Source organism: Pinus tabuliformis, chromosome 4_2 (genome assembly GCF_031772625.1).
Source record: "Pinus tabuliformis cultivar Carrire ecotype Pingquan chromosome 4_2, CPIR1, whole genome shotgun sequence".
NCBI lineage: Eukaryota > Viridiplantae > Streptophyta > Pinopsida > Pinales > Pinaceae > Pinus > Pinus tabuliformis.
In genome coordinates, this window is record NC_142304.1 from 1,057,087,762 (window position 1) to 1,057,104,058 (window position 16,297).

The following is a 16,297-nucleotide window of genomic DNA, read 5'->3' on the forward strand; positions in this document are numbered from 1 at the left end:
ACAAGCAGCAACATGATCAACATCGAGTGCCACACAAGTTTCAGGTGGGCGACAAAGTCTGGTTGCATTTGCAAAAGGAACGCCTTATTGGAGCTTATCGGAAATTGAGACCACTCTGATATGGTCCTTACGCCATTACTAAGGCTATGGGAGACAATGCATTTGAGCTCAACATTCCCCCATTCCTTGGCCTGCACCCAGTGTTCAATGTGGACCGCCTTCGGCCATACTTTCCACCATTGCTAGACACATCCGACATTGCAGAACAGCTCAAACCCACAGAATTAAATCCAGATTGCATGGAACAAGCTGCAACTGATCGGATCATGGACACACAGATCAAGAACACTCGCCAACAAAGTATCCAACTGTATCGAGTTGTCAAAGCATGCCAACTCCTTCAGCAGGGCAAGTGGCTCACCAGGGAACAAGTTCAGCAAAAGTTTCCTCATCTCATGGAGGAACTCAACGCAATGGGGACCATTACTTCCTAAGGGGGGAGGAATGATCCAGATAGATATTGGTGGCCACATGCCAAGTCCACCTGGACCCCCACCATTGTTTCTCTCAGAATTTTCAGTTTCCTTAATTGTAGCACAACTTACTATTTTTAGCAGTTTTTCGGGTCCTGAACTTCTGGAGCCGCTTTGAGGCCCTAAACGACGTTTTTTTGGGAAAGCTGGGGGCAACATGGGTCCATGGATTGATGTTGCCCTTCCCAAAGTGGTAGTGCTCGGATAGATCTTTCTAACGAGCTATTGTAAGCGTCAAACGAGGATCGTATGCCAAAGTTACGACCCTCGGAAGTTGATGTACCAATTTACCCAAACGAGGCCCACAGTTTGGCGTTTCAGCTCCTAGGGTTAGGTTTTGGAATGTTAAGGGTTTTCCATTGTTTCTCAACAATAAATAGGCCTTCGAGCCTCATTGTAACACAGTTCAGAGGCATGTAGCCACCACATCTCTTCTCAGAGATAAGCTACCATCACCCTAGCTAGTTTATTTCTGTTTCTGGTTGTAAGCATATTTCAGTATTTTCCATTAATGAAATGAAGATTATTTTCGCTGCATGTTTGTGTATATGGTTATCTATGTAATTTGTTGCGTTCCTGTTTAAATCCGGATCACCATTGATCGTAAATAAACCCCCATTGCCAAGGTTAAAACATGTCTGCAACGTCAATCTTGGTCACAATATTAAATTCTGTCGACCATTCTTTTTGTTCCACATAATATGCTACCGAAATTTCCAGCCAGTGTGAATTAAAGTAGGAAAATTGCTAGAATTGCAGAAGATCTCATACAACCACATCTAGCATATTAGCTGGACTCTCCAAAGAAACTCGACTTCATCATTACTATTACATGTTGTCTATTATGACATGAAGTCTCGTGTAATCATGAAGGATCATATGCATAGGAGATTGAACCAAAACTTTATCTCAAATATTCAAAAATGGAGGAAATTTCACCATTTCGAATTTCTAAAGTGGAGCAAAGGAGACAGTGATTGAGGTGGTTAAGAACACATCCCAGTTTTTTAGGAAGTCTAATTCAAGCTAATTGCAACATTTGTTGGGTAATCTTCCATACTTTGACACCTATTCTTCATAACAAGCAAGCAGATATCCATGGCATAAAAGTCTAGGAAAGGTGGAAAGCTTAAGAGAATCGAACCTCAAGGAGTTGAGGTAGTTGATGCTAATCCAAGTGTTAGAAGATTGTTTATTCAGGCAGGTTAGTATCCACTCTACACCAGGTTAGGAGGCTCACATCAAGGTGTAGCCCAAGAGTTTGCTCAAACTTTCAATGGACAGGAAGCTACCATCTTTGGTTTCAAATTGCATGTTTCAGAACAGTTAATTGCAGAAGCTTTTAACCTTCCCCAAGAAGGAGAAAAGTGGTTTAAGGGAAAAATCATTACAGGAGGAGATCTCAATACTTTTATTAGAGATGAATACAGAGATCCTAACTGGGCCAAAGGAATTCCCAACAATTATCTTAAGAAGGAATGGGAAGAAACAGTTAAACTGGTTAAGATTTTTCTCACTTGTGAGAGAAGGTATACAATAGTATTTCTTTACCATATGAGGTTTCTTTTTCATTTTGCAAGTATGAGGACTCAACATCTTCCCTATTTCATATTGAAGAGCCTGACCAAAATGGCATCCAGAATTCAAACACACCAGGAAATATCAAAATACAACCTGTATCATCAGGCAATTATCAAGGTTCTGGTTGAAGAAGAACTGAAAAAGAGAAACCAAACTTGGGAACATTTCTTGTTTTACAGGGAAGGCAAACCTGCACCAAAACCCCAAGAAAATGCTAAATCTTCTTCAACACAGGTTCAAATAGAAAGGACATCAACTACATCAGCTAAAGGAAGTTCCAAAAGAAAGGCAAAGAAGGAAAGTGTAAGCAAAGGTACCAAAAGCAACAAAAAGAAGCCTTTAGCTGCTGAATCTGAAAAGAAAAAGGACCAAGGTGAAAGCTTTTCTGCCCCGAAAACAAAAAGCATGAAAATTGTTCCTCTTATTAGACCTTTTCCTAAGGTTTACATAAGAATTCAGAGAAGAAAACTTGCAGCTGAAGAGAAATCTAAGTCGTAGGTGTTTCCTAAAATTCTAGAAGCACATGAACAACAACAAGAAAACCAACCTATTGATTCTGATGAGGAATTGCTGAGAGAAGCAGGGTATAAAGGGACCAGTAAAAACAAGAAAAAATAAATAAAACCAGTTGCTAGAGCTAGGAAGAGGCATACTAGGGAAATAAACAAATACAGACTGAAATCAAAAGCCCTAAATAATCCTAGTTTACTGACTAAAGTAATAGTCATAGATGAACAACATACAGAGTTGCAGACTGAGGATCCTTCAATTGCAGAAATCAAAAGATCTTTGAAGAAGCAAAGAGGTAAAGCTCCCATGGACCAGCCATCAGAGCCTTCCAAAAGAAGAAAGATCCAGAAAGAAGCATAAAAGAAAGAGACCATCATCAAAGAAGACACAGCCAAAATCACAAGATCAAAATCTGCTGCCAGAAATAAAACAAACTTGGATAAGCTTGCAGAGGTTGCAGCTCACATGGAATGAAAGGGTAATTTTCCTTTAAAAAAATACCTTTTTGCATATCAAGTCAAAGTTTTGAACATGAATATTAAAACTCAGAATATCCAAGTATATATAGGTGTTTCGAAGTATTTTCTATTAAAATTTTGAAGTGAAAACATTATCCTACCAAAAATCATGGAAGCGTTTCCATTTTTTTTTCTTGCTATTACAGGTATTACCGAAATTTCCAGAAGCACCTGTTTCAATAGAAATATACAACTGTCAGTAGAAAAACTTCGGGCCAGTTTTGGAAAGACAACAACTGATAACAATATGGATAAGGAAAACGTTGGATATGAGATAGTTATGAGCTTGTTGAAGGTTGTATTAGATGAAGCCATATGGTCATTTAATAGTCAAGACCATAAAGAGAAAAATCAACAGCAAAAGGGCCAGCGAGTCAGTTTTTCCAATAGCCAAATGTCATTCTTCCTCTTCTTCTCATCTACACCTGTATTTTCTGTTGCAATTCGATGGGAGATTATCTTAATGTCTAAAAGACACCTATGTAACAAGGAAATAGTGGAACCACCAATTTAGGAGAGTTGGAGTTGGTGCCTCTCTCTCTCTATATCTTTTGTAAATATCATTTCAGGGTTGGATTTTGGTTCACCTGAAGACTCAGCTTAATAAAATAGCTTTTTCTGCACTTCATGCTGGAGGATTTTGTGATTCAAGTTATATCTAATGTGTGGTTTGTCTATTTCCTTGTTCCAATTTTTTGAATTATAAATTTGCAGTAGCTAGTATAGTATGAGTGAGAATCATTAAGAGGATCTGATTATGACTTATCTACTATCCAGTTTTCTATAAATTGTAATATATGTTCAAGTAAAACTTGTTAGTGAAGGTTTCACAAATGATTTGTGAGAAACTTTATACATGTTTTTACTTTCTAGTTGTTGTCTCTCTTGTCAAGCATGTTTTAATCTTTTAAATGATAAATTACAGCAGCTAGTGTAGTATGAGCGAGAAATCATTAAGAGGATCTAATGATGACTTATCTACTATCCAATCTTCTATAAATCATAATATCAGTTCAAGTAGAAATTGTTAGTGAATGTTTCACAAAGGATTTGTGAAATACTTTATACATTTTTTTACTTTCTAACTATTATTTTCCTTGCCAAGAAACATAGTTTGTTACAAGGTCATTTATGTAGTTAAAGTGATTGTCTTAAGATACTCAGTTTTCTTAGGATATTTATCAGATACCTGTTCTCTTTCCTTTGCTCCCCTATATTACTCACTCAACCATGCAATATATGCTTGCCACAACTTGCCAAATGCATGAAAGTTAAAGAGGAACACAATCATTTCGAAACTCCTTCAGAAGCCATCCCACCACTCAAAAAACCCTTTTAATTTTTGAAATGGAATCATGATGTGTAAGGCTTACTCCTTTTGCAGTCTAGGAGTAAATCCTTGCGCTAACGCTCTTATCACTACAATGCTACTAATAGAACTATCCACAAATGGAAGTAAACTAAATAAATCTACCAATACATGCAAATTAACAACACCAAAATCAATTTAAATCTAACTATGAAGATAACTTAAGCATACATATACAACAAGAGGAACCTTTGTTGCTAGGTTTGGGCCCTAACCCAAGAGCTTCAACCCTTTGAGTCAACTTAGTGCTGGATCAAGGGAATGCAGCTCATTTTCATTAAAGAAATCATAAATACATAAGAGTGCTTGGTTACAATGCTTCAACTTAAAAATTGCTTAGCTATCTTGAACAAAAGATTTGAATCCTAATGAGGCCCTAGGCCTCTTGATTTATACAACTGAAGTTACTAACAACTTCCTTAAATTTAGGGAGGCTTGGATCCAATCTTAAGATCAACTGGTCTTCAACTGTCACTCGCTTGGCTGCTAATGAAATTCATTACTCGGCTGCTGGCAACTATGAGTTGATGAGATTTGATTGAGCAATCTTTGAGGGAGTGAGGAGTTAAGGAGGGAGATCATGTCTCATAGAATCCCTCTTTCTTGTCTCCATTCGAGTTCTTGCACTTTAATTAGCCAAAATTTGCTCCAAAACCTGCAATCAATGCACATTAGACCACTAGACATGACATCTCATCTTTACTCTCCTTATTAAGAAGAACATACTTAAAACATGTAAAGAATGATGAGAAAAGTTGATTTTAGTAAGCTGGAGGTGCATTAAGGTCCATATAATTTACCCATTGATGGGCCTCATCATCAACCCCCTACTGAAAATTTTGCTCATCCTCTAAGCAACTCAATCTATGTCCATGCCTTTCATTACTTTGGTGCCCCCCTTGACATCCCAAGCTTTTGTTGTAGTCTCTTCTTCTTGTGGATAAAACCCTGCATTCCTCTCTATTTCTTCCGATTGCTTTCTTTATTCTTCTTCCTTTCTCCCCTCTAACATACCTAAAAGCAATGGTGGGTTGAGTTTCAATCCAATCTAGTTGACTTTGAGTCTCTGTAATGTTTATTTATACATTGGGACTCTCTCTAATGCATCCGTAATTCTATCAAGAGAATGATATTATTTGATCTTTAGGTTGTAAGGTAAGGTGTTCCATCTCCTTTGGCAGGCTTGCTGGCTCTCATCTCCCAGAAATCTTAGCATGTCTTCAAAATGAGTGACTGCTTGTTCTTGTACAACCAGGTATCGTGGTGCAAGCTTGGGATCATTTGCAATGAGGTTGTGAGCGCTGATGACAACCATTAGCTTAGACTGTTTTGCTATGGTGAAAAGGGGTTTTGCTTCTTCTCTTGCCAATACCCTTTTCCTTTCTGTAGCTATGGGTTCCTCATTACTCATCCAGGATGACAAGGCCATTGGTTGTAAGTCCCCTAGCTTTGGATTTGGGTCCCACACATTTAAATTTGTCAGAATTAAATTGTGTAGGTAGAACTCTGATATCTTTGCTCTATCCTCCAGGGTTCTTTGATCACAAAGGTCAATGACTTACCTGTAGTCTTAGAAATGCATAATTCCTCTTTGTGCGAGGGTTTTTATCTAAAACTGCACCCATTACTCTTTGAGGTATAAGGCATATAACTTTGCTTGCATCCTGCATTGAATTGCCTCCATGGATAAACTTTCCATAGTTTCCAATTGGCCTTCCTTTTCCTGTAGCTGCTTTCTTAGCCATGTGTTCTCAACCTCTAATTGAGATTTCATCATTGATTCCCTATCTCTTATGCTACTTAATTCTCTGCCCATTTCTTGCAGCTTCTCTTCCATGTGGCCTACATCCTCCACCCCTTTTGATTTAGCAATTTGCATCCACCTATGTGTCCTTTCTCTCTCTTTTTCAAGTTCAAATAATAGAGGAATTGAAAATTTTATGTAGTAGGAGGCGAGGTTTGGCTGTGGACTAGGATCCTTCAGCTCCTGGGCCTCTTCCTCTAGTTTTTCTTGAGTAATTCCTTCTTATTTCCCTTGCCTTTTCCCTTGTAGCCTTCCCTTATCTTTTTTCTATGTTTCTTGTGGCTGTGACAGGGTTTCCTGTAGGATCATTTCTACTTCCTGTAGGTCTGACTGGGTTTCTTGTAGGAGACCTTTCCCTTTTGCTGAGGTTGACCTGGTGACAGGTCTCCTAACATAGGTGATTGGTGACTTGGGAGAATATTGTTTTGATGTTCCTTCTCCTTCCTTATTCCCTAGAGGGACTACTTTCTCTTGTTGTTTTGGTGAGTCCTCTATGACAATTGGAGTTTTGGTAGGGGTTTGAGGTATCCCTTGTTTAATCTGGGTGCTCTTCCTTCTTCTGAAGTAAAGTGGATTTTGCCTTTGTGTCTTTCCCTTTGATTTGACAGGTGTACTTAGGGCAGTTAGAGCATCTGCTGCCTCCTTCTTTGTATGCTCTAGAGACACCCTTGGTGATTCTTTTTCTTCACTGCTATGTTTTTCATAGTTTTGTTCATCCTCCTGTACTTCATCCTCTTTTTCACCCTCTTTTTCTTCTTCTTCCTCTTCATCCTCTGTTTCTTCTTCTTTCTCATCCTCTGTTTCTTCTTCTTTTTCATCCTCTATTTCTCCTTCTCCATCACTAGCAGTAGGGCTTCTGTCATACTCAGTGGCTTGAATTGCTCCTTCTTCCTGCATGTTTGCAAATGTTGACCATGCAATAGGGATTCTTAAATTGTGTAGAGCATCTTCCAAGATGAGTTTGATCAACCCATGATGTGCTAGTTGTTGATGTTTTCCTTCTTGTACCTTGATGCTCATGTCTATTATTGATTGTAATAGAAAATAAGGTACACTAAGTCTGTTATGAGGAGGTGTCTCTTCTCCAAATCTTAGCTCATGGAAGAGTCTAAAGTGGTACCCATACACTACAATGTATCTACCTTGACAGGAAATTTACTTGATGATGTGGTAACTTACCTCATTCCAAGGATATGGAATTCTTTCCCTTCTAACCCCATTTTTGTCTTTGATTGGTTCTTCTCCTTCCAAGAAAAAAAAATCTTTGCAAGTGTGTTGTTAGTCTTGTCCTCTTTTTTCCATTGGAACCCTAGGGGGAGTGTAGTTATCCTGCTAATACTCTCAAGGGTAATTGGTACTGAAAAACCCTTCACTACAGCAGTGGCACTGGCTCTAGTGAGAGGTATGAGTGACATTGCAAATTCTCTAGCCACATCATCATCATATCCCCTCAGTAGCTCAAAGAACCCCATCCATTGATGCCTTGTAAAGATTTCTACCACAGGAGGATGTTGGTGTATTCTGGCTGTGTTGGTGGGCTCTCTTTTGTTGAAACCTCCTGTCATATTTTCTAGCAATTCTTGTTTGAGTGAAGTTTGGGTGGCTATAGTTTAAGAACTCTAGTAGGTGATGAGGTTTCAGACTTTATCCTTCACTGACCTTCACAAAATTCTCTCTACCTTTATGCATATAGCAAATACTCAAAAGAAAGGAGGACTTCTTATTTTTAGATGAAAAACACAGAAGGTATGACACCTACCTCCCTTTTCTACACTTTGGTGATGAGAACCCTTGAATTGATTGCCCTCGGTGTCTACTTGAAACTCTGTGTGGTAATTCTCCCTGTATCTTGTAGCTTTCCTGTAGGTGCTCATGTTTGCTGCAGATGCTGACTGTTTCCTGTAGGTTGCCACTATAGGGATGTCGAGAATAAATTTTTCTTTCAATGACTCCTCAAAGTTGCCTCTACCTTCACATTTGTGAAATAACTAATACTTCGCATGGGAGTCAGCGATTATTTATATTTGTGGATGATTTCGTCGAGTGATGTGTTAGCTAACCGAGTACGAATACCTTCTTTTGAACTGTTGGTCCCACTACAAGTTCATCATATCAAATTTCCTCGTAATCATCTCCCACTTTTATTCTCCGTAACTTAACCACTTTTTTTTATTCATTCCCTTCTTTTTTTGATGCAACCTTGCCACGTGTGGAGTTGACTAACCCTTTCTCTTCTCGTTATCTGATCGAGGGTGGCCAATTTAACTGGCCACCTTCACTTATAAAATCAACTTCCTACCTCATTCCTATAGTTTAATCATATTTGTACCTATGAGGGAGTATTGGTGAGATGACATACCTGTTGGTCCTTTGCTTTGTTGATGCATGTTGGAGAGTGTTGTTAATTCATTGTTCTTTGACCTAGTTGCATATACTTTAACTGTGTTGTCTTCTTCTTCTTTTATTGATGAGTTGCTCCCTTGATGATGTATGGGTGCTGGTTGTTGTTGCTGTTGAGCTCTGGAGGAGCTTCCTCATCACTGTGATCCTTGTGTTGAAGGTGGATTGGAGTTGTTGTGGTCTTTTTTGTGGAATAGGCTGCTATAGGAATTCCTACAGGATGTCATGTAGCTGCCTTTTTCTTGAACTTTTGCATCTCTTCTCTACTTCTGAAGTTGAATGGGTATTGGAATGAGTGGAGAATGTGGTATGCTAATGTGGCATGTATCTACTTTTTTTTTTTTATTATTAGCTTGAATTCTTTGATGGATATAGTTGTGACATGGTCATGGAGGGTGTAAGCTGAGATATGGTGAGGTCAATGGCTCTTTTCATAACCCAAAATAGGTTTGTGTCACCATTTGGCCAGTGGACTTGACCTACAGGAAGCTCCTGCAGTATTACAGGGAATCTTGTAGAAAACACAAAATTGCTTGGAATTGGAATCTGGAGTTCAGTATGGATGGAAGAACATGGGGAGTATGAAGGAGATGAGATGGATGAAGGAAAAGATGGTTTATGGTAGGGCTTGTTGTCCTCTGTAGCCTTTGCACAACATCTTCTTACAAACTTGCAAAAACATAATTGTTATATTTGTATATTTTTCTCTTCTTCTTTTTTTCATTTTTTTTTTTGCTTCTCTCTTTTTTTTAAAGACAAATATGTTGCCTCGAAGGAGTTTTTCATGCTTGTTGCCTGCCCTGGGCGCCTCATAAGAGGTTTTCAACCAGAGATCTTTTTTTTTTTGTCTCTTTTTTTTAATACTATTGGGCTGCCTCAAGAGGTTTTCAACCCAGTTGGAATTAGGTGCCTCATGGAGGTTTTCGCCTAGGTCCCTTTATTTTTCATTTTTGTTTTTTTGTTTTTTGTTTTGTTTTGTTTTTGTTTTTGTTTTTTTTTGTTTTTTGTTTTGTTTTGTTTTTTGTTTTGTTTTGTTTTGTTTTTCTTTTTGTTTTGTTTTGTTTTGTTTTTTGTTTTTGTTTTGTTTTGTTGTTTTTTTTTTGTTTGTTTGTTTTGTTTGTTTTTTGTTTTTTGTTTGTTTGTTTTGTTTGTTTTGTTTGTTTTTTTGTTTTTTTGTTTTTTTCTGAGAACTTGGTGAGGTGGAAGATGAGACTTCTCCAATCACCATCACCGCCTTGTTGATGCTACTGATGAATTCCTGCTTTGATAAGGGCTTCTTGTAGACCTTTAACATGTACCCATTGACAAGCAAAGGGATACCTTCTGCATCGATGGTTCTTATCTGAACATCACCATTTTCATGGCACTTTTATATCACATATGGTCCTGACCATCTGATCATTCAATTGCCTTTAAAATCTTTGTACCAAGAGTCATACAACAAGGCCTAGTCACCTTCTTGAAACAATTTATCCTTGATATTTCTCTCATGCCAAATTTTCCTTTGTACTTGAGTCACTTCTATGTGCCGGAGGGCTTGCATCCTAAATTCATCTAGCCCATTCAGTTGGAGAAACCTTTCTTGTTGTGCCCTTGTGACATATAGATCCAGTTATGCTGCCATCCTTAAGGTGTTGTATTCAAATTCAATGGACAACAAGGCTTTCTTCCCATAGGCCAACTCATAAGGAGTGAAGCTAGTGGTGGTTTTCCAAGTAGTATTGTAGGCCCAGGTGGTCTCCACCAATGTGTCTGCCCAATCCTTTCTGTTGCTGCTAGTCACCTTGGTCAGAATGCCTTCCAATGCTTGGTCCATTACTTCCACTTGCCCATTAGCTTGTGGGTGGTAAGAAGTGGATTTTATGTGCTTGATCTTACGCTGCCCTAAGATGTTTTTAGTCATGTGAAATGTAAATTGACTGCCTTGATGAGTGACCAACTCTCTAGGGTATCCATGTTGAAATATGGCAATAAGAATATTCCAATTTAATTTTTCCTTAAATTAAATTGTGAATTAAAATCGAATTCAGTCTTAACAGCTACTTGGAAATAATTAATTAATTAATTTTAAATTAATTAGTTGGAGAAATAAAAGTTAGAAGTCTTTCTGAAAGTCATGCAAGAGTTATCCCTTAAATTAAGGAGATAAGATTGAGTTATATTTGAATTGTAATTTGTTAACTCAATTTACTGAGTTAAGTCTAGTTAAATTAGTTCCAAACTGTTTGAGGAACTAATAGTGAGTTAACAGTCAATTGATGCATTAATGCACTCAACTAGTGCTACTTCAGTTAATTGATGATTCCCTCATCAGAAACTCATGCATGTATATTCTGAGAAAGACCCAATTGAGATTAATGTTTAAGGACATTGTACACTCAGTTGCATGTTTTTTCTCATGGAGAAAACTCATGCATGCAGTCAAGGATTCATCCTTGAGGATTGCACAGTTTTGAAGGCTTGGTTTTCCACTTGGTAATGGGCTAATTGTCCACAAGGAACATCACAAGGAAATAGGAGCTTGGAGGGTAGAGAGGAAGGCTGGAGAGAAGCCAAGATTGCCTGTGAGCATCTGTGAGGATTGTACTGAGAGCTGGCTAGTTGTGAGAGCTAAGGCTTTGTATAATTCCTATGTATTTCCACCATGTATGATAATACAATAGTGTGGGGTTTTTATCTGAGGATTTCCCCAAAGTATTTTCATGTCTATTGTACCATTTATTCTTCTTCTTTTGATTATATTGTTCATCTAGATCTTTAAGCTTTCGTAAATTGATAGTAGAAGTAGGTTATAGTATTATGCTTTGATTTATATTGCATTATCGGGTTAACCTATAACAGATTCTCTACAATCCAAACTTATAAAACACATTCTCCCTCAAGAATTCATCCACCTTTTCTTATGTTTCTACCTTGATAGCTTTGGCTTCATCCCATTTTGTTAAGTAGTCGGTGCACACAATGATGTACTTCTTCTATCTGGATGGAGGGTCAATGGGCCCAATGAAATCCATGCCCCACTTGTCAAATGGCTCGAAAGTCACTTGAGGTTGTAGGGACATTTCATCCCTGGGGGTAGGCTACCCCATCCTTTGGCACCGATCACACTAGCTGGAATACCTTTTAACATCTTGGTGGAGAGTGGGCCAGTAATAGTCAGCTCATAGTACCTTGAATGTTATTCTTTTGGCTGCAAAGTGAACTCCACAAGGCCCATCATGATATTCCATAAGGATTTCAAAGACTTCCTCCTCCCTGATAGATCTTCTTAGAATTTGATCTTGACCTAGCCTGAAGAGATTACCCCAATCCAAGTGAATGGGGTGCTTTTTCTTATGATTATTCTCTTTTCCTTGGAGGACAAATTTGGAGGTAACTATGTACATGCCAAGTAGTTTGCTACGTCAGCAAACCGTGGAGAGAGAACTTAAATGGCGAATAAATGTTCATCTGGTAGTTGATCATCAACCATTCCTTCCTCCCCTGTAGGCAAAATCAATCTGGATAAAAAATCTGCAATTACATTCTCTTTGCCAGGCTTATCAATAATAGTTAGATAAAATTGTTGCAATAAAAGTAACCGTTTAATAATCTGGGCATTTAAATTAGGTTTGTTCATCAAGTATTTAATTGCAGCATGGTCGATATGTACAAATGTCTTGTAAATAGTAATGTAATGTCTAAATTTATTCAATGAATGTACAACAACTAGGAGTTCTTTTTCAGTTACTGTGTAGTTTAACTCGGCTTTTGACAGATTCTTACTGATGAAGTAAATGGCATAAGGTAGCTTGTCATCTATCTGGCCTAGATTTTCTCCTATAGCTTTGTGAGAGGCATCGACATGAATGTGAAAAGGAAGAGCCCAATTTGGGCCTCGGAGAATAGGTGCAATAGTCAACTTGTCCTTTAGGGTTTCCAGGGCCTCTTGGTAGCTTTCTGACCATAAAAATTCAGAGTCCTTGGCCAATAACCCAAATAAGGGAGAAGTTAATTCGCTGAAATCTTTTATAAATCTCCTATAGTATCTGGCTAACCCTAAGAAACTTTTGACATCCCTCTTCTTCTGTGGAGTCGAGACTCTTTTGATGATGGCTATCTTATTTGGGTCTACTTGCAGTCCTTCCTGGGATATTGAGTGACCTAGAATAGTCCCCGTAGTCATCACGAACTCACATTTTTTGGGACTAAGGGATAAGTTCATTTCAATGCATTTGTTTAACACCTTTCCCATGTTAGAGAGAGCCTCCTGGAAATCACACCCATAGGGTGTGAAATCATCCATATAAATTTCTACTACATGATGGACTAGCTCTACAAAGATACTCATGACTGCTCTCTGGAAAGTGGCAGGGGCATCGCATAGACCAAAAGGAAGGACCCTATAAGAAAAATTACCCCAAGGACAACTGAAGGTGGTTTTATCCTAGTCCTCTAGGCTGATCTGGATTTGATTGTACTTGTTGAATCCATCCAGGAAAGAGAAGAACTTCTTTCCTGCCAGACCATCTAATACTTGGTCAATGAAAAGTAGAGGAAAATGGTCATTCTTTGTGGCTTTGTTCAACTCTCGATAATCCACACAAATCCTCCACTTTCCATTTTTATTTGGAACCAACACTAGAGGAGACACCCATTCACTATCTGAGATAGGGTAAATGAATCCTGCATCCAACAACTTTTGCATTCTTCTTTGACTATATCCTTGAGAACTAGATTCATTCTTCTTTGGGGTTGGCGGACTGGCTTGCAACCTTCTTTGATATAAATGTTGTGAGTACACACCGAGGGGTGCACTCCCTTCATTTCTTTGTAATTCCAAGCAGATGCATCCAAATGCTCTCTTAGCATGTAACATAACTCTTTTTCTTGGTGTATAGAGAGAGAGGGGTTGATTTTCAATGCTCTTTCAGGGCCGAATTCTATTTTCTTAACATGAGCAGGGTTTGAGTCAGCTAAGCATAGATCAATTTGATGGTTTTCCTTGGTTTCCTTCACTACTTCCTCTAGAGACATGGTGTTGGGAGCTTGATTTTGGAGGATGTGTTCAATCAAATCATCTTCATCAGGTTGTCCTCCTCCTATGGTAGTTTCTAGGGTATAGATTTGGGAGGAGTAGATTTCATCTTCTTCCTCCTCTTCTAGCCATAAAGGTAAGTCATGTTTTAGGGATGGCTGAGCAGTAGGATACATGACCAACTGTTTGGATAGATGCCGATTTTTTATAGTCATATATCCAGCCCTGCAACTTATGTAGGCATTGGCCTTGGCTAACCAAGGCCTCCCAAGGATGAGAGGATAACCATTGAATTTTTTCTTAGGCTGGAGAACTAAGAAGTCCATAGTGTATTCCAAAGAATCAATGGAGACCATCACATCCTCAACAATCCCCTCAGGGGCTACTGTGGATTGGTCTGCAAGCTGCAAGACTGTCATGGTCTTCCTTAATGATCCCTGGAGATTCAACTTGAGCATAGTGTCCTTAGTCATTACATTGATGGCAACCCCAAGATCAATCAAGGTATGGGGGAAAATGGTGCCATCAATGTGTACATCTACTACAGGGCTCCCAGGATCTAAATACTTCGGGCAAATTACCCACCCCAACATTAAGTCAAACAGTTTTCCAATGACATTAATTGTAGGGGTGTCTCTCTTTCACCTCCCTGGATGTTTTAAACACTTCTCTTTGATCATCTTGTTGTAAATGGGGACATCTTTGATAGCTTGGAGAAGTGATATTTTAACACCCAGAAGTTCAGTCTCTTCTACGGTGTGATGGAATAGATGGGTTAATCTTTCAGAAAAGGGTGGTGGATTCATTCTAGGCACACTTTCCTCTCTTTCCTCCTCACTCTTCCTAGGTGGAGATGGAGGTTGGTTATCGAGAGCACTCTCCTAAAACTAAGGTTAATTTCATGAATTTCCACAGCATAGGTAGGGTAGAATGATTCTCCACTATAAACTTGTTATGTCTGTCTGTTGTTCAGGTCCGAGTTTGGTGGCAGGCATCTAAGGTTGTTTAGGTGGAGCAAGGTGTAGGAGTTGCGGTTGAGATGGAGGTGAAGGAAATAAAGCTGGAGCTTGGTTGTATGGGGGCCTCCACCCCTGGGGTGGTGCATTCCAATGAGGTTGTGGAGGAGAATATGGTTGGTTGGTCGATTGGGAATGGTATTGAGGTGCAAAAGACTAGGGAGAAGGTGTAGACCAGGAAGGATGAGCTAGGGGGCACCAAGGGGGAATGGATGTGTTTTGATTAGGGTTGTAATATGAGTAGTATGACCCTTGCATGCCCTACTGGTATGGTCGAGGTCCATGAGGCCTCCTTTGATTAATGTAGCATAGATTTTCAGTCACCCCTTTGGTTCTATGATACACAACTTTTAATCCAGGCAAAGAAGAGAACTTGTCTATGGAGTGGTTTTCCTCATAGACCAAGCAGATTTCTATAAGGTTCAATGGACATTCATTTATAGGGTGCCTCCTTGTGCATCTAGGGTAGAAGATGGCTAATGGTTTCTCAGCTTCCTCCCGCTTCCATTTGATTGGCATAGTGTCTATTTGCAGAGCAAGGGTTTGCAACATTTCACTCTTAAAGTATTCCAACATGTTCCCAATTTTACTTTTTTATGGATGTATTGGAAGAGGATGAATTGGCCACTGCTTGATTAGCCCTACCCTTCTTTATAGCTGCCCTAGAATGATTCTTGAAAACTGTATTGATATCATCACAGGGTAACTGGTAGATGTCCCCTCCTGACAACAGGTTTAGGGTTTTTAGAAGGTCTTCCCTGATCCCCTGAGAAGGACTAACTTAAGTGACTCAGGATCAAGTGTGCACTTGGCCCTTTTATAGTTGAGCCGTAATCTTTCCTCATAATTCTCTAAGGACTCATCATGTCCCAAGGTCATTCTAAAAATTTCCTCTTTGGTATCTTTGGACCCACAGTAGTCCCTATACCTGTTGTTGAAAGCTTGTTGTATCTGAGCCCAAGTGGTGATATTATCCCTAAGTAAACCCATGAACCAACACAGTGCTGCATCCTTGAGAGTGTATGGGAATAATTTCAACTTCTGATCATGAGAGGTGTAATCATAAGTTCTTCATATGACAACAAATTCAAACAAAAAGGTTTCTGGATCTTTTGAGGTCAGGCCATGGAAGTGAGGAAGAGCAGAGGGGCTTATGTTTTTCATCCTGGCATCTCCATTAGTTTCTATGATGGGAAAAGCACCCTCAATTCTTTCCCTATCTCCCCTTTCTATTTCCAGCCATTGTGTTAGTTGGAATGGTTTCTTCTTCTTCCCTTATAGGCTCTTCAAAAATCTTCGGTTTTTCGCCTAAGGGGTCCTCTAGCTCACAACCGCTGAAGAAGAGGGAATGTTGGTTGTTTGAAGTGGTGGGGGCATTTGGCAGAAATTTCCTAAGTTATCCCTATTCCTACGAGGCATGAAAGGAGTGTTTTTTTCTTTTTGAGTTTTATTCTACTTGCATAATTGAAAGAAAACAAAACTGGATTGCAACTATTTAATGAATGGAACAAACTACAAAGTGAAAGAGATAAGAAAAGGAATAAAGAAA